General features: G+C 52.7%; 1 long non-coding RNA gene and 1 other non-coding gene across 2 annotated transcripts in view; both read left to right on the top strand.

Annotated features, from left to right (window-relative positions):
* The window catches only part of LOC104016049 (uncharacterized), a 161,455-nt gene extending 158,954 nt beyond the window's left edge, over nucleotides 1–2,501 (top strand). The window contains exon 12 of the transcript XR_015705975.1: nucleotides 1,996–2,501. This is a non-coding gene — a transcript (uncharacterized LOC104016049). The remainder of the gene's footprint in view (nucleotides 1–1,995) is intronic.
* Nucleotides 2,502–2,540: 39 nt separating this feature from the next.
* LOC148055030 (uncharacterized) lies at nucleotides 2,541–17,629 on the top strand. The gene is made up of 3 exons (XR_015705950.1): nucleotides 2,541–2,640; nucleotides 7,395–7,548; nucleotides 17,507–17,629. It is a non-coding gene; the product is annotated as an uncharacterized LOC148055030 (long non-coding RNA).
* Nucleotides 17,630–17,867: the final 238 nt, after the last annotated feature.

Below are 17,867 nucleotides of genomic sequence, written 5' to 3' on the forward strand. Positions count from 1 at the left end.
ATCCCACAAAACAAGTGCTCGCTGAGTAGTTTCAACTGACTGTGTTGAAGGTAGCGAAACTCTTTGCACCAGCTTCAGTGGGGTTTGGAAAAGTCTGCAGGCTTTTCTGCAACCCGGCTGCCTCTCTTAAATTCATGCCTCAGGCACCCAAATGAGGAGTAACCTGGAATGAAGGCACCTCTTCATCGCCCAGCAAACCCTCGATGTGTCGCGCTTGTACCGTCGGTGCCTCCGCTTTAACATCTGGGCCAGTTTCCCTCCTCCTTGTCCCTCCAGGAGAGGCAGTGGCCTGGCTGCACCCAAGCTGTGGCTCCCCTCGCGCAGGGTATGCTCTGCTGCTGCTCGCTCCCCCAAGGAACGGATCGGGTGGGAATTACAGTTTTCGGGATGTCGAAATCCCGCCCATTCATCAGAAGTTCCCAGCGCCTGCGCAAGCACAGCACAAAGCGCCAAAGACACTGCCCAGAAACGGGAACCACCAAAAACACTTCCAGTGCCGCCCCCGCACCCTCGGGACTCGGTGAAGGAAAAGTTTACCTCCTCCCGCAGAGGTCTTTCGGAAGATTTTTTAGACACAAAAACTCTTGCCTAGAAAATAAATCAGGCTCGCCCTCCCCACCACGTCCTCACCCGGCATCTCCCCCGTGCTGCGCCCGCCCCCGGAGCACCGAAAAGGCATGGACGCGCTGATTAATATCTGCTACGTGTAGGGGAAAACAACAACCCCGTAAACAGTATTATTAACCCATGGGCTGGCAATAAATCAGTGTGAGAAGGTGACCTCAGCAATGCTGGAGTAATCCTGTGTGTCAGGGTAAATTTATGAGGCCAATTTTATTGGCCTGTATGACCCAGGCTCCTTGGAGATGTCTCAGTAACAAATCCAATCCATATCATTTATTAGCTTTGTACAGTGTCAGCTCTAAGCATAGGAGGGATCCCATTAAAACGTATTGCTCCCTCTGCAAAAGATGGGCACAAATAAGCTGTTGGATAATTGTCGGCTGCAAGGAGCCCCTGATTAAGAAATTGCTCATTGTAGATCTGCTCTCAGGTCCATAAAGCTTGCCGGGGCTGGAAGTGCTGGGGTTTGGGTTTGCGCCCTCTGCCCCTTGCCCTCCCTGCCGGCGCTGGGCTGACAGCCGCTCTCCAGGAGCAGCAGGCAGGTGTAGCATGGGAACAGAGGTGCCGGACGCTGGGGAATTTCCAGCCGAGTCCCCCAGGCCCCGTCAGGTGCTGGACGAGGACCTGGTGGCCCTGGGGGCTGCTGCTCTGCCGGGGGGCTGGGGAGGATGCAGGGACCGTGGGGTCGCAGCGGGAGGTGTGGGGATGCGACGGCGCAGGGGATCTTGCGGACGCATCTCGGGAGGGTGCTGCAGCGAGAGGGACGGCGAGGGGATTTTAAAGCTGTTTGTGGCTGAAACTCCTCCTCCGAGGCAGGAAACTGCTTGCAGGAGGGGAGGGATCCTCTGGCCAGGCCCTGCGGGCAGCCCGGAGAAAAAGCTCCATTTCGGAAGCCGCTTGCGGACCTCACGGTGATGTGCGTCGTGCCCAGCACCCTGGTGACGGGAGCAATCACGCCTTCGCACCAGCACCTCCCGGGTCTGGTCTCTGTTGGCTAACCAGAATCTGGTGGAGGCAGCTTAAGTCTGTTTGACTGTCCCTGTCATCATAAGGTTTACGGATGGTTAATTTATTCTTTATAGCACAGTCATTGATGGCTGTTAAATCACAAATGAGAGCCAATAAAGGGTGAATTGCAGCTGAAATTACACTGTTTATATGACAGCAGAGTGCTGGCTAAAAGATTCATATGCTGCTGATGAAGTACGTTATAAATTTTAATTACCATAGTTTGTACAAATGACATGTTTGAAATGCTATTGAGTAATGTGACCCTGATAATGAAACTATAAAATAAATCATTAACTTTCTGAATGAGCTTTTTTATTTCCATGCTACATGAAGTAAACTTTCCAATTTATTCCATTGCAGCCTTCTTCTGAAAAAAAAGTGCAGAGACAAGAGTCACCAACCACCCCCTCCACTCTCAGGGACACTGACAAGCAAACCAAAGGAGGGATGAGCGGGACCGTGTCAGAAAAGATGTCAGAAGACTGGCCAAAACCAGCCGAAGCCCCCAAACTGCTCGTGATTTCACCCTGGTTAATACGGGATGATGCCTTGCTCCTGCAGCCACAACCAGCTTAGCTGAGGGAGCACAGAGATAAGAGCAAGGCTTGAGAAACAGCTTCGAAGAGCCACAAAAATCACAAGCACAGAAGAGAGAAAATCTCCATTAAAGTCAGGGCGTAATTATAACTCACTCCTTGGCCGGGGGCTTTGCAGCCCGAGTCGCTGGAGATCGCCCTGCCCTCCCCCGGGAGCTCCCTGGATCTGCCAGGGCTTTGAAGCAAGAGCGAAGGTGCCTGAGCCCCCGACTGCTCAACACAGAAGCGGAGATAATTCCCTGGATGGGGTGATGAGACGAGTTTTGGCCGAACAAGGGATTTCTCGGGAGCCTGCCTGGGGAAGGAAGCACAGAATGGCAGTTATCCACCCAGCATCCTTCGGTCCAGCTCCGCTCACTCAAGAAAAGGGGATGCTTCTTAAACCCTTCTGGAAAGGCAGTGATATCAGGTTGTTACCTTATATTGCCATATATTATTTTTTAAGGGATACAGGGCACGAAACAAGATGGGAGTGTGCCAGAGCTGCTTTCTCATCCCTCTGCAGAGGGGTGCTCCAAATACCAAAGCGCTGTGCTCCCCCTTGCCCCCCGGCTGCCCACACTCGCCCATCTCCCAGAGCGGGAGCAAAGAGCTCCCCCAGCCCTCCTCCGGAAAATCCGGACTCACCAGCATCGCTGGCTTCTTCCTCATCTCCTTAATTAACCTGGGTTCTTTGCACACCTCAGCTCGAATATAAACCTTTCCTATTCCCCAGCTTTTTCACACCGTACGTAAGCAACATATCCATCTCACATGGCAAACAAAAGGCAATAACGGGAGTCTCCAAATAAGCAGCAGGGAAAGGAGAGGGAAAGGGGACCCATGACATTTTCAGGCTGTGGGGATGCAGCAGAAGGTGGCAGTGTCAAGTACCGTACAGCAGTTGGTTTCAAGAGACGGGGTAATTTATGACCCATAATAACGTTTGTGGTTCTTTGTGTGGAGGTAGAGATGGATCTTATTCTTCAAGACATCAGCTGCTCGTCCCTGGGGTCCCCGTGTGCAAGGGAGTCCTTATCCACAGCAACTCAGGCAGATTCGTGGCTGGGTGCATCACGTCCAGCGCTGGCTGACTCCCCCTTCCCGTCCTCTTCTCCAGGCAGCCTCTCTCCACATCTCTGCCCAGAGCCACTCCTCAGCAGAGGATGCATGCAATGAATTCAGATCCCGCCGAGTGTCTGGGTTTAAGCCAGGTGAAGTGTGGTTGCCCATGCCCAGCTCCTGAATGGGCAGCCGGCATGGGTGCCCGCTGCCGGCCCGGGTCTGGCCCCCGTGGCACAGCCACCTCTTGCAAAGGCCACGGCCATCCCACCGCCTCTCACTGTGGATCTCCTCGCTGGGCCTTTTTTCCTCCCCAAAAGTGTTTGGAGTTGGAGGGCTTAATGCCTGCTTTTGTCTTATCAGCCAGACTGAAAATATTTCCAAGCAGGCTGCTCATGCCGCACTACTTACCATTAAAAGAAAGGACCACATTATTGCTGTTATAAACCATTGATTAAGGTTTATAATAGCAATAATCCCCTCGAAATTCATTGTTACTGCAGTTAATGACCAGTTTATTAGAGCGTTAACCATCCTTGGCAATGGGCTGAGTCGTTTAATGCTGGTAACGACCAATTTCTCAAGGGTTATTGCTTAAATAACAATCCTTTGTTAGATATATGTTCAACCACCAGATACTGCTCCAGCTGGAACCTTCTCCTGTGAAATAATTGTTAATTATTTCCTCCAAGTTTTGCCACTGTGCCTCAAAGTTTTAGATGGACAGGGCTGCTTGGGGTGCAAAGCGTCGGAGATGCTGAGAGCTGAGACTGGGCAAAGCAAGGGGAAGCAGCCAGAGACGCGTGAGCCGTCACCCAGAGGGACGTGGGTGTAGGAGTTGCAGCTTTTGAGTTTTCTTCCCTCTTCTGTCACCCGTGAGTGTCCCAGCCCCGGGCACATCCACCCCAGCCACAAGCAGTGCTTTGCAGAGGCACTGGCTCAAATCGGAAGCAGCAAAGCTTCCAGGGCCGTGCCCTGGGCACCGCGGCGAGCCGCCCAGGAAGGGTGAGACACACCAAAGCTCTCCCTCCCTTCTTTTCTTACATGAATATGATCTGAACGTTTCATCGCGTTAACTATGTCCTATCGTGTCAGGTTAGTATCATCCTTCTAACAGCATTCATTTTGCCTGACATGATATGAAAGGTACAGATACGATTACCCTTTAATTGTGTCATATTAGCAAAAATAAATACTGATATAGTGCGAGGCTGACACAAAACGATGGCAAATCCCTGGGAACAGGATCGGACTCTCGTTGCCCAGAGAGTGCCCAGAAACCTGCACACTTCAAGACAAGCGTGTTTATCGGGCAAAGGCGGGAGAGGAGCGGGAAGGGGATCTCTGCCTTGGGTTTCTTTCACCGTCTCTCTAAAGCCAACGCGCTGGCTGTGCTGCCAGCCCTGCGGGGCAGCCCCTGACCGCAGCTCCCTCCCCTCTGCACGGCTCCCCGTTTCTGCGAGCCGTCAGCAAGGATGGAAGGAGGCTGAATTGCCGTGATCCGCTCCCTTCCAGCTACTTGCCCCAGTTGCCTACCCTCTATCTGGCATTCACAGGTTTTTTGATCATTTTGCTATGAAAAAAAGTATCCCCACGTCACCCCCAGAAAATTACATTTCCATAGCAAATGACTTTTCAAGCTTTCCTGATTATCATTAAGAAACACAAAGAACATCTAAATTTGGGGCATTGGGTGAAACCTGAACAGTGCTAGGTTTGGGTTTGGTGCTCCTCTCCCTCCTTTGTTCCTGAGTTTGTGGGATCTTTGGGATGTCACTGGGAAAAAAAAGGAAAGGGAAAGGTGGATAACTCTAAAATCTGAGAGGAGTTTAAGTCCTGGTTTGGGCAGTGAGATACTGATCTTCCCCCGCGATGCTTCAGGCCCCTCCAGTCCCTGGGGAGGCAGGAATCTGCCGAAAACAAATTATAAAGTGGAAAATACAAAACCTAAAAACTTTGGATTTTTCCCCTCTCTAGGAAGGACTTACTATTTTCGATTTCCACTGTCAGCCCAAACTGCTAGCTGGTGCCGGGCAGCTTTGAAACAGGCCCCGGCTGGGAAAAGCAAGAGGCGGCTGAGCCTCGCCGGCTGCTTTGCCGCGGCCCCAGTCCAGCCAGGCTGGGTCTGTCTCTGGTCCCTGTCACAACTGCTGTGGGGATTTGTGCGAGCATCCGTGTTATTTTAGAGATAATGTGAGCAGAGTGGAGCATGTCACAGGATAATGGTCTCCTGCTGCTAGGCTGTTCTTGGCATTTATCAAAAAATGACACCAGAGGGAATATGCTCAAGGGAACCGAGGTGTCGATTCGATGACTGCTATTTCGTGATAAAAGTTAACAGAAACAAAAATGAATCAGTCACAAAACAGCTTATTTATAGCCGTGCCCGGCCCAGAAGGGGATCCCTGGGAAAGGCAGGGCAACGGTGCTTGCTGCGTACACCGGCATCGCCTTGCTGGGAGCCACGGCCCTGCAGCCCATGCCCGTTCCCGGCAGGTATGGCACCGTACCTTCCCACCACCCCCAAAGTGCCCCGTGGGCGACGGAGGGGCTGGTGCGCATTGCGGAGTGGGAGAGGAGGGCTAGAGGATAAAGTCATTTGAGATTGCTCAGATCAGATGTGATTTTCTGGCTCCCGGGACGGGATTTGAGCGAGCACAGGATGACAGAGTGGGGGGGGGATGTCCCGTGCTCCTCTTCCTCCTCGAACTGTTCTGCTGGGCCCTCGGGCTGCCCGACCCGGCACTGCTGCACCCTGAAAGTCCCCCCGCGACAAACCAAAACTGGGCGGCATCCCCTGGCTTTCACACATTCTTAGCAAATACAAACCAAAACCTTTTTCCACAACACTTACAAAACAAAACACTGCCGGTGTTTTGCCTAAAAACAAATATTTTGAGCGATATGTTTCAATGTTGCCTGTGTTTATACATCGCCGTTGGGGTGGTCTCTGGATGGAGCTGTGACCTGGCGCTGGGCTCGGCTGCGGCGACCGAAATCCCAGGCCCCAGGGATGCAAACGGAGCCCGAATTCAGGGATGGGGATCACTGAGCCTGGAGCTCTTTGGGGGTCTCATTCCCTGGGGGGGGTGGAAAACAGGTCTGGATTAAACACCCACACGAGCCTGCAGCGACGTCAGGGCCTGGGACTTCTGAGGAGATACTGGAGGGAGCAGGAAATAGGGCAGAACATGGGGGAAAAAAAAAAGTCAGCCTTTGCTCTAATGGCTAAAAATGTCTAATCGTGGGTCTGGTATTAAGTTAAATATCCTGGCTAAAACCATCTCATCGTGGATATTGCACTAAGTTAAACGTGCAGCCGTTTAAGGCACGGAAATCTAGGCGGGATTTGGGTTTCCACACCAGCTCGTCAGAAGCACCCTAAAGCTAAAGGGCTCCACTTTATCAAGGTGAGCAAATTAATCAGCTAATTGTTGCTGGGGCCAAGTTCTGGTGCGTTTCCAGCGGGACAGTCTGGTTTTGTTATCTCAGCTGTGGGCAGGGAGCAGGAGGAGGAGGGCAGAAGAAGGACGCTGCAGCACCGGGGTTCGTTGGCCCTACACGTAATAGGAAACAACAGGGGCCACAGGGGACGCGTCGCTCTTTTCCACCTACATGTTATTCCAGCCATAAATCCAAGTGACAAGCTTGAACTTTTCTCAATTGACATGTTTACAAGGGAAGTCCGCATTTGACAGGAAAATTAAGCATATCAATCACTTAACGAGGTCGTTAATGAATGGCTCTCAGATCTCTCTGATTCTGTGCCTGGTAGCACAATTTATTGATCAAGTGTGCTTTCGGCCGGGGCCAGATGTTGCCGTGCCTTGATCCTCAAAGCCGGGACAGCCCTGGCCAGGGTTTAGCGAGAGGTCATTTTCTCCAGCAGACCCCGGGTTCCCTTTTCTGTCTTCTGTTTTCTCTTTCTTTCTCTCCCTTTTCCCCCACCAGAACAAAGAGAGCAGATGCGGGCTCGGGGCCCCTCACACCCACTCAGACATATGGAAGCGATCTCCTCTGTCTTTGTAATTACACAGGAGCTTGCTTTTCAATGGCTTCGGGTTTTATTGCACAGAAACCAACCTATTCCTACATAAAACATTTTTACGGTTTCTCCTCTAGGGGCTGCTTGGCGAGGACCTGTCAGGTGTAAGAGCGCGCAGGACCCCCGGCAGCCGGCGGGAGCCGTCCGGGCGAAGCGGGGACCCCCAGGGTCCCCCGGCAGGAGCGCGCAGCAGCCGGGGATGGCGCGGGAGGCAGAAGAAGAAAGGCTAAGGTGAGGCATGGTGGTGGAAAGATGGGAGCCAGATCCCCCAGTAAAAACTAATAGCTTTCGAAAGGCAGCAGAGAACACAAAATAATCCTCAAACCTTAATGAGACCCATAAGTAAACCCTGACTGTATTTGCCTTCCCGGCCCTGGATGTGCCCAAAATCCCACCTGTGAACGTGTTTGGAAAAAGCCCCATTTGTCTGAGCATCTCAAAGCCACTCATGAGGTTGCAATGGGGTGGAGGATGCCCACACCTATTTCTCCATTGGTGACACGGACCCAGAGTCCCCATGTTTCATCTCTGCAGGGAGAATTTGCATGTCCCGTGTCCCAGCCGCAGGCACTAACCCGGGGCCCAGCAGCCGCAGGGAGGGGTGCGCTGGCTGTACCCGCTGTGCCAAGCACGGCCTTTCCTTGGGTCAGGCTCAGGAGAGAAGCAGCGCCCGCGTACAGCCCCGGGCTGGCAAATGCAGGTATACACGTGCCGATGGACGGAGACGGTGACAGCCGAAAGACCCATCCATCCCCCACAATATCTGTGGTCTAGCTCATGTAGTGAAGTATGCTTTGGATATGCTGTCAGCTTGTTTTCAAGAGGGCTTGGTAAAACAATGGAAGAGTTACTCTGCAATCTAATGGAGTAAAAAAAAATATCCTATAGTGCATCATGAATAGTCCAAAATGCAAAGATGACAATTTAAGTGTTTAAAATGTACTCAAGGTAATTCCAAACAAATTTTAAAGCCATTTCAGACTATAAAACCTCTCAGCTAAATCATTGGTTATATGGTGGCGGTGCTTATGTTGCAAAATATCCCTAGCATGAAAGGGAAAGTTTAAAAAATTGCCAGTTAATCCTTACAAATTACTTATTAGTATTGCAAAGCTGGAGCTGGAGGAGCCTTCCAAGTAAAGGCCATGCTGTTTGGTCACTTCTTGCCCGGCTCCATGAGGAGCAGTTGGGGGCTGGCTTTGATTTGTTGGGCTCCGTGAAGGCATTGATGTTCTTCCAAAGTGTTGCATCAGCGCTGATGTCATGGCACAGCTCTGGCTTTATCCCTCCCGCTCCTCCAAGGGCCTCTCCCTCCTCCCAGCCATTTTAAGGAAGCCAAAAATCTCGGGCTGTCCCTGCCGCACGCCACCCCAATTGCTTGCAGTCCCCAGCAGGAGTTGGGGGGGGAATTGCTCCCCGAGGAGAGCTGTAGCTGCAGGGAGAGGTGGGCTCGGGTCCGGCGGTGCTGCACCCGGCGAGGGGCTGGGGCAGCATGGCCCCCCAGCTCCCCGCGGCCGCCCGCGTCGCTGCACGCGGGAGGGCTGGTTGTTGTTTCGTGAAATGTGATTTATTCTGGGCCATCGCTGCAGCCTCCGCCTGCCAGAGGAGTAGTCGCTGGCGTCTCTCAGCTACGTTGCGGCAATGCAAATCCTTTCGCTGGGTGTCCGTGTTTCACACCCTGCCAATGGATTAAACCCGCTGGGAAGCTGTGAAGTGCATGCAAAGAAAATAAAAGTTTATTCCCTTCCCGGCGCTTCTGGGCTCCTAACTTTTCTCCTGTGTGTTTGTGCCCTGATTTGAGAAAGCGACACAATCTCGCTCGCTCTCTTCTCTCGCTCTTTTCCTTTCACCAAACAGATGTAACTATTTATTCCTTATGTCCCAGTTTTCCTGTAATTTCATAAAGTGCAAATTTGCTGTCCTGCTCCCAAATGCCGAGTCGGTGGTTTGTCATAACAGTCATCAGTAACTGTCGCTTTCTGCCTGGGGCTTAATTAACCCACTCTCTCATTAGCATGTCCATGCAGTTGTAAGGAATGAAAGCCTGATTATTTTCTACAACAGTCGCAGCCAATTACTGCACCGAAATGGAACCACATTAATCAAATCTTTAGTACAGTGGCAAATTCAGAGATATCAGATTGCAAAAGACTGCAAACCTAATATGTCACTGTCAGCGGAGCTACGCAGGCATTTAGCGAATTGCATTAAATAGATGGCTTCGCTGAAACCGCATGAATTTAATATGTGATGGGATCTGGAAGCTATTAGTGTGACATGGCAAAGTACTGGGAGCTTGGCAGCTCTGGACTTTATCCATGAGCTCAGGAAACTCATGTAAAAACTTGTGTGTGTGTGTGTGTGTGTGTGTAGCAAAATGTCTCGCCTGTTTAAGGAAAAGGCATGGGTATAGACTAGTGAAAACGCAAGCAAAATTATGAATAGTCCCCAACCAGTTTACAGTAAGTCATTGCTGCTGGTTTACACTGGAGCAGAGCTTGGGGCTGGAGAGGGTCTGTGCCTCAGGCTGGAGGGGCAGGAGGGAGACGAGACACGTCCATGTGCAGGAGCCGCTCTCGCAGGCGGCTGCTCGCCAGCCTGGGCTCGAAGCCTGTGCTTCGGGAAACGCTTTGAGGCAGCAGGGCACGGCCCTGCTGCTGTAATAAACCATGTACAGGGGAATCCCAGGCACAGAAATAATCCATGCAGAAATTACCAGGCATCACTATTTTTATGGCGCCTTGCGTGCAGAAGTGTGTCCCCGAGCACTTTACGGACACCCCGAGCCCCCATGCAGGGAGGGGTGAGACGAGCCGGGCACGGGGGCCAGGGGAGCTGCTGGAGGAGGGATGCTTTCCCCAAGGACCTCTGCGACCTCACGACTAATTTCCCGCTGCCAACCACTTTCTCGGCAGCAATCTGCTCCGTCCGCCCAGTGAAGTCCTGCTCGTTCCAGCTGGACGTGCCCCGTGCTCCGCTCCCTCTTGCGTTGCCTTGGCTGTGTTTGCCTTGTCCCTGCCAGAGGTGTCAGCTCGGCTTTGGCCGATGGCGTGGGCTCTCCCTGCTTTACCCCGCCGACTGCAGAAGCTCCCAGTGGAAATTCCTCCTCTTCCTCTTTCCTGGCAACATCTCGGCGTGTCTTTGCTTCAAAGGCCGCGCAGCTGAGGATGCCAGTGCTGTTACAACAGCAACAAGTCGGCCTTGGCTCAAGCATGAGCTAAGATGCATTTTCCATCTCTGCTCAGAGGCATTTTCCATCTCTGCTCTAAGTGAGCCCATCAATTAATTTACTTTCCTCTGGCTTCAACACATTCCCTACCACCTGGAGACACCCCGTTTTGCAGGTCTCAAGAAACAACGGCGAAGGTATGCGGGAGCGACGAGAGGATGGGCACGCTTCAAAGCACGGCCGCGGCTTCGGGGGGCACAGCCTGGATGTCCTGCCACCCGCCGGCTCCTTGTGCTCCTCCTCGACCCGAACCACCTCCTTTTCCCACCGTGCTGGCGGCAGCGCCGGCGGCTCCCAGGGGCTGCGCTGGAGAAGAGGCAGCTGCTCAGATGGCAGCTTCCCCGGCGGGGGATTTCGCCTGCGAGCACGGCGCTGGCCGGGCCCCGGAGCAGCAGGTGGCTGCAGACCTGCCACCATGGGAAAGGCGAGAGAATGAGGAGGTTTTTTTCAAAGCCACGTTCAAGGGCTCCGTTTGTAAATCTTTCCATGTTCCCAAACAGCGGCTGTGGGGAAATTCACACTGGGTCTGGGTTGCTGCAAAGCTTGACGGGAAACCAAGATTTATGCCCTGTTTTAGCCTGCTTAATCCTTTGTTTGCGGGGCTGAAATCACAGCAGCCTTCTGCGCAGTCATGGGCTTCACCTAGACAGCGTTAAATATCCCCGGCAGCCTGAAAGCAAGACAAATCCGATGAAGAGACTCGCCAGCGCCGACCGCCCTGCACGCACCGTCCGCCGGTGCGTGCCCCCCATGCCCGCGCAGCACCGCGAGCTGCTCCGTGCACGGGCCTGGCCGCATGCGCCGGGGAAAGGCAGCAGACGCTGACAGCGATGACTGATAAGTCTCAATAGTCAGGGTCTGCTCTTACACAAACTGCCTTCATCAGCAACTTGCTGCTACCATCAGTTAATCTTCTTGCAAAAGGTACACTCCCGGTACATTTGTACGTTTCCTCTCCCAGTAACCTAATCTACCATCTAGTTTATGCATACATGCTCTGAGGGGTTTTTTATATATATTTTTTTTTCCTGAGCAATCAATCTGTGCGGCTAGGAGCTGCAACTGAATTTAAATACCAGGGTTTTCATTATCTCCAACACAGGAAAAAGAAAGGGGAGAGAGGGACATTGGAAATAGAGGGAAATAAATTCCAATCTCTTGAACAATGTATTTGAAGGTGTGCATATTTCTGCAACCATATAATGCCTAGTGTATTATACAAAATCTTTTTCTGCAATAGGAATATATTTGGAAAGTAGATTGCAGAGTCCCTTTTTGACTGCATTTTTGCTATCCTTCCCACTGTCTTGTGATGCATTTGAGTAGCCTGAAACTAGTTCACAGGATTTGCACTGCATTGCCTTTTAAAGACCCCCCAAAGAGACCTGGATCCTGTTCTGCCAGGTAGATACACATGCAGACTGAAAGATCTCCCCACCAGGAGACAGACCCGAAACGTGGGCAGGGGGAGGGGGCAGTTATTTGCCCAGGGTAAGGCAGAGCCGAGAGCAGAGCTGGGAGCTGCCACTGCCCCGGGCCGAACTGGAGGCAGGGCATTGCCCCAGAGCTGCCTGCGGACTGTATTCCCAAATACACGCAATGCGGAGAAGCATCGCTTTATTGGAACTGAAGAAGCCCGCTCAGGTGACAGGTGGCACTCTTCCAGGACCTGGTAGCTCCGTTTCAACGAGCTTGGGACAGGCCATGTTGTCTCCTAAAATTTCTATTAGAAAAAGAAATAAATTATTCCTGGGTTGGGTTAGCTGAGACTCTTGAGCTGTAAGAGCAGCCCCCCAGTGCACGGATTAATTAGCTACAGGATGCAAATGCCCTCGTGCAATAAATCACCGGGTCGCTCCTCCTGCGGTGCCTGCAGTTACAGCTCTCTGGGGTGGAGATGCCCTGGGCAGCGAGGGGGAAGCCCTGCCGCAGCTCAGCCCTCCTGCCACTGGGACCAGGCCACCGCTTTGGCGCGGCGATGTCTCCGGGCTGAACCGCAGAGCTGACACCCAGCTGCGGACAGCTGCCGGCCTGGTCCAGCGCCACTGGCGAGATGCCCTGGGGCCGTTAAATGGCTTCAGTGCCCTAAAACCGTGTCTTTGTGCCAGGCACCCCTCCAGCCCCAGCACTGCGCACACCCTTCTGCAGCCCTGTCAGTCCCCGCCTGTCATCTGCTTTGTAAGTGGCAACAGCAGCGGGGCCAGCAGTGATAGCAATTCCCAGCAAAAATAACCTGCAATGGATCTCCTCCGGCGTAAGCGGCACCATGCTGCACCCGCACCGGAGCATCACGTTTCCCATCCCGCCTGCGGAGCCGTGTCTCACGGGCCGACCCTCGCTCCTCTGCCCCACGGCCACCTCCACGGGGACACAGACCCCCGCGTCCCACCCCTGCCCCTGCGCCTACTTTGTGGCCCCACCGGCACCCACGTGCAAAAATCGCCGCCTTCCCCCGAAGCCCGGTCTGGGGTGGAAGCACGCCGTTCATCTTGCATTTGTCCTTCTTTTCTGTTGTACCTAACAAGAGCAGAGCGAAGCACCCCGCGCTGCCCTGCGCACAGCCTCTGCACATCGGAGCCATCTCCTGGGGGGCAGCGGGGCCCCGGGGACCCTCTGCCTCAGCCGAGCTCAGCACCCGCGGGGGCTTAACGCTGTCTCGCTTGCTAATACATCCACGTGCTAAGCAAACATCTCCCTGTCTCCCAGCAAACCCCTGGTTTAGTAATACTGAGTTTTCAGCCACAGTTTTCTCTTTCAATATAGCTGGTGGGATGCCGGGTTTGGGGAAGATTATTTGGACTTAAAAGGATTTGCAATTTTTTTCTACATTTATGCAGTGTCTGTTACAGTGGGCCCTCGGTGACGCCAGGGAGGCGAGAGCTTGTTACCAACGGCCCGGTTCGGGAAGCTGAAAGGTTCTCGGTACCCAGCACCCACCCTAGAGCGGCGCCCAGACCCCGGGAAGGGCCACACCGGGGCTGGCCCACGTGTGCAGAGAGTCACAGCACCTACAGATTCCCAAATTTTTAGATTTCTGATCCTTGAGCAATAAGGTGCAAGTAGTATCTTTCCATACCCCCAAAGCAGTATCTTGTGCCGCACAAGGTTTTAATCGCTCACTTTCCTCCCTTGAGGTGCTACAATGGAGTCGAATGGATTTGCTGCCCCAGGAGCTCTAGAGGGGGAAACCTCTTTTGCATTATTTAACGTTTCCAGCGTTGAAAAATCAATGATTGCACAAAAAGTGCTCTGAGTTCAGGGAAGTTTCAGGTGAAGTTTCAGAGGAGTTTTGCCCAGAGTCAAGGCAAAATCCCAGTTCTGCGAAATCCAGCGCCCATGCATGCTTGGCTCCCGCACGTGAGTGTGCGAGTCCAGGGCTGGACCTGCCCCGGCTGCAGCTCCCCAGGGATGGGGACGGGGGACAGGCGGCCACGGTGGCCGGCTGGCGTCCCGCAGGAGCACGGGGAAGGTGGCTTGGTTCACACCAAGGCTCCTCTCTTACACTAGATACAGCCAGGAAGGCCAGGTCAGCACACTGGGTCCCATAAATCATCTGACGTTTTGACTATGTGTGTGTGATAAAGCAGCTCTGAGCAACAGCTCTGGCCGTTAAATCACGATGCCCCGCACGGGGCCGAGTGAACCGTCCACCCGCCAGCGTCCTCCGAGAGCCCGCGCTGCAAATCCCGGGAGGACGGGTCCTCGGCTGGGGACATCGTCCTGCTTTTGCCTCCCCCTGCTTAAATGGCCCTTTTGCAGGAGAAGAAATTCAAACTGCACCTAAAAGACACCCTAAATTTGTCTTTTCTCCCCAGTTTCCCCCCTCTCTAAAGGACTGTTTAGCAATGAGACAGGGAGGAAGGGGCCCGAAGAGCAGCAAACAGGGGTGTGCACTGGGCGCTGCCCATACCGAACCCCGAGCCCGGGCTCTGGGCAGCCCCCAGAGTTTTAACGTTAAATAAACTTCACGCAGGCAGTGATGAGACCCCTGGGGCAGGAATTATTTCATCCTCCGAGCCCATACAAGTGACTGGACCTACCCACGGGGACAGCCCTGCTTCCTGGGGGATGCTGCGGTGCCCGGGACAGGACCACGCACGCCGCCGGCTTCTCTGCGAGCACATGGGGCTGTGGGTGCAAATCAGCGGGGGGACCTCACCCCGGCACGGCCTCGAAGAAACGCGGCCGGGGTCTGCAGGCGAGGCTTCCCGCGCCCAGCCCGCGCTCCTGCGGCTCTCAGTGCAGGCTCCCCGGCCTCTTCGGCACAAGACGTTTCTTCTCCTCCCTCTTTTCCTTTTTTTCTATTTTTTTTGGTCCTCCCAGGGAGACTTGTACAGAGACTGATGGTTTTATTTTACATGAATCACTGATGATCTAACAAATTAATTACCTGCTTACTCCTTCCCTCCTGCGTGAGGTCATGGGAGGCTGGGTGGGGGCAGCTCGCCGCCCCCCGCTCGGTGGCATCATAGCTCCTACTTTAAAGACCAGAGACAAATGTCAAAATTGCCAGTTTAGGTTAAAATCAGAGTTAAATGTCTCTTACTAAACACAGAGGCACACAAACTCAATATGTCATCTTTAATGGTTCAGAACAAAGCCTAGAAAAATAGTGTCCCAGCACACAGGAATTTTATAACCTTTGATATATAGCTTTCATTATTAGCAATAATTTCTGTAACTGCATCCGGATTCACAGGAACACATATTGAATAATAATTCTACTTTTTTTGATTTGCTCCCCGGTGCCCGCAGGTCCCTGCCCCTGCAGACCCTTGCCCGGGCAGGCTGCTCCGGGCAGCGCTGCCCCAGCCCTTCATCCTCCTCTTCTGCCTTTTACAAAAACAGGCTTTTGTTGTATTTTTTGTTCCTCTACTTTTTGGTTTTTTGGCCAACACCCACTTCTCCCTCCCCCACTCTTTTGTCACGATATTAAAATCTAATTACCCAGACAACTCTCTTCACCTAAGTCATCAACGGGCCCAATTATTTCTCCGGCGTGCACAGCCCCCCATGTATGCACACACAAGCACACGCATAAAGCAATGAACAATAAAAAGGCAGTCGCTAACCTCCGCCTTTTTTCACAGTCAGGCTTCAAGTTCACATGTGAATTTATGCCAGTTTTGACATTAGCAGGAAAAATTAACAGTTCTCACAAAAAAAAAAAAAAAGAAACTTGCACAAAAGAGGTTTTGTGTTTCAAGCAGAATAAATTATAGTGTGATGTTATTAAAACACTTAGTTGTTAAGTTGCCAAGAAAATCCAGTATATTCACACGGACTCGAGGACCTGTCTCCATGCAAAGTAATTAAATTAGATTTATGGGCTGCATTACATCAGTGTTTGATAGTTCATTTTTCCTTTCTTCATATTTTGTCCTGCTTTATTAGAGCATGTGACAGATGGTAAAAATAGTGTGAAGTTTCTTGGCCCTGTGCTAAATCCCCCTTCGGTAGTATATCTCTCTTCTGTCAGTTCTCCCCAGCGATGATAAATTAACCTCTCCTCTTCTATCCCAAGTGTGGCAGTAAAGCACTCTTTGACACAGCACTATCACTTTATCTTAATCTGTGCTGTTCTAGGGGCGGGGTGGGGAAGGAAGCGAAAGGGAGATGATGCAATCGCTACCACGAGTTTCGAAAAAAAAAAAGAAAAAGATTTATTGTGTCAAAAAAAAAAAAAAAAGCAAGCCAGGAAGAGTGCTGATTTATAGAATCTGCTTTGTGGCGTGTACATATATATATGTATACACACACATATATATATTTGCCCATTCGCAGCTTCCGCTTTTGCCGCGGGTTAGAGGGACGAGGCTCTTTTTTGATTTACTGACATCTGGACCCTTGGGTTCCCAGGCGCCCTTGCCCACCGCTGCCCCGTGATTTCTCCAGCCAGTCGATGGACAGAGGCTCTTCTCCTCCAGCCACCGGGAGTTATTTATCTCCTGGTCACCCGCTTGCTGCTTTCGCAGAAGGGCGGCGTGGCAATCGGCCCTGTCCTGCCCAGGCTCCAGCAGCCCCCGGAGCAGGTTGTCCCTCCTGTGTCCCCTCCCAAGGCCTTGGGGCTCCGCACGGGGCTCCGCACGGGACCATGTTGCCGCTCTCCGGGGGAGAGCTTTGCAGAGCAGACCCCAGGAGGGTCCTGCGAGCTTTTAGAGCACCGGGATCGTAATTAAGTGAAGTGAACTCAGAAATTTCCTTCTAGTGAGACAGAGCAGGAGCCACAGGTATTTTCAGGCAGTCTAGTGGGCAGGGCAGAGGTGATGAGTGAAAGCAAAAATAGGCAGCGGGAGGTGTAACAGGGAGAAAGCCCTTCCCTGGGGAATCCCCCGGCGTCCGTGTGATAGTGAGGTGTTGCGTTAATTGTGTCAGAGACGGCAATACTTGACATACGGAGACAGAAAGGTAGTAATATCCCTAAATTTAAAGTACTGAGACAAATGGAGCCAGCCCTCACTACCTCTTGGTGCACCCCATCCCGTTGGTGCCTAGCTCGGAAGACACAGCCTGGGTCCTGCCTGCTATTTCAGGAGTCGGAGACCTCAGCTTTCTCCCAAACTAAGGATGTCCTAATACAGGAAAGATCTGGGAGATTGACCATGTGTGGTAACTCCTTGCTTGCTGGGGATTAAGGCTGCCTCTCAAAGACACTTGGCACGTTGTGTATGAACAGACACCTTAGCGATGCCCAATAATAGCACAAAAATTAAACTCGTGCATCCACCAGCTATAGGAACTGGAGCTACAGGCTGTACTCGGTCTGGGCCATGTGCTCCCCGGTCCTGGATGGGATCACCCAGTGGCACAATTTCATACCGGGTGTTTTGTTAAATGCTAGCTGCGAAGCCAAGTCAGTCCGCTTTCCCCTCTGATGCCGTATCCCTCGCTCCCTCCATTTAAAAACCAATTCCTGCCTGTACAGGAGCCATTTACTGTGCATCTTTCTTTCCTCCTCAGCCAGATTTCAACTCGAAGAAATTGACTGAAGCGTTCAGGCACCTGGACTGTAACTAAAGACCACGGCGCATCTGTCACGGGCGAGACTGTCACTGCTCCGGGCATCCTCCCGCAGCCCCGAGGCAGGAGAGGTGAGTGGCAGAGCCCGCAGCGCCAGCTTGCCCGGTCTCCAGCCGACGCAAAGCCGGAGTGACTCCGTCTTCCTGGCAGAGGGTCGCAGAGGTATGAAAGAGTTGGGAAAGCGGAGCGGGGTCCACGTGCCAATGGCTCCCAGGTCACCCCTCCTGTCACGTTGGGGTACCCCCGCGAGTGCCAATCCCTGGAGGGGGCTGCAGTCCCGACAGCCGAGCAGGGTGGCTGC

This window comes from Nipponia nippon, unplaced genomic scaffold (genome assembly GCF_047370975.1).
Source record: "Nipponia nippon isolate SJK-2023a ecotype South Korea unplaced genomic scaffold, ASM4737097v1 scaffold_27, whole genome shotgun sequence".
Taxonomy (NCBI): Eukaryota; Metazoa; Chordata; class Aves; order Pelecaniformes; family Threskiornithidae; genus Nipponia; species Nipponia nippon.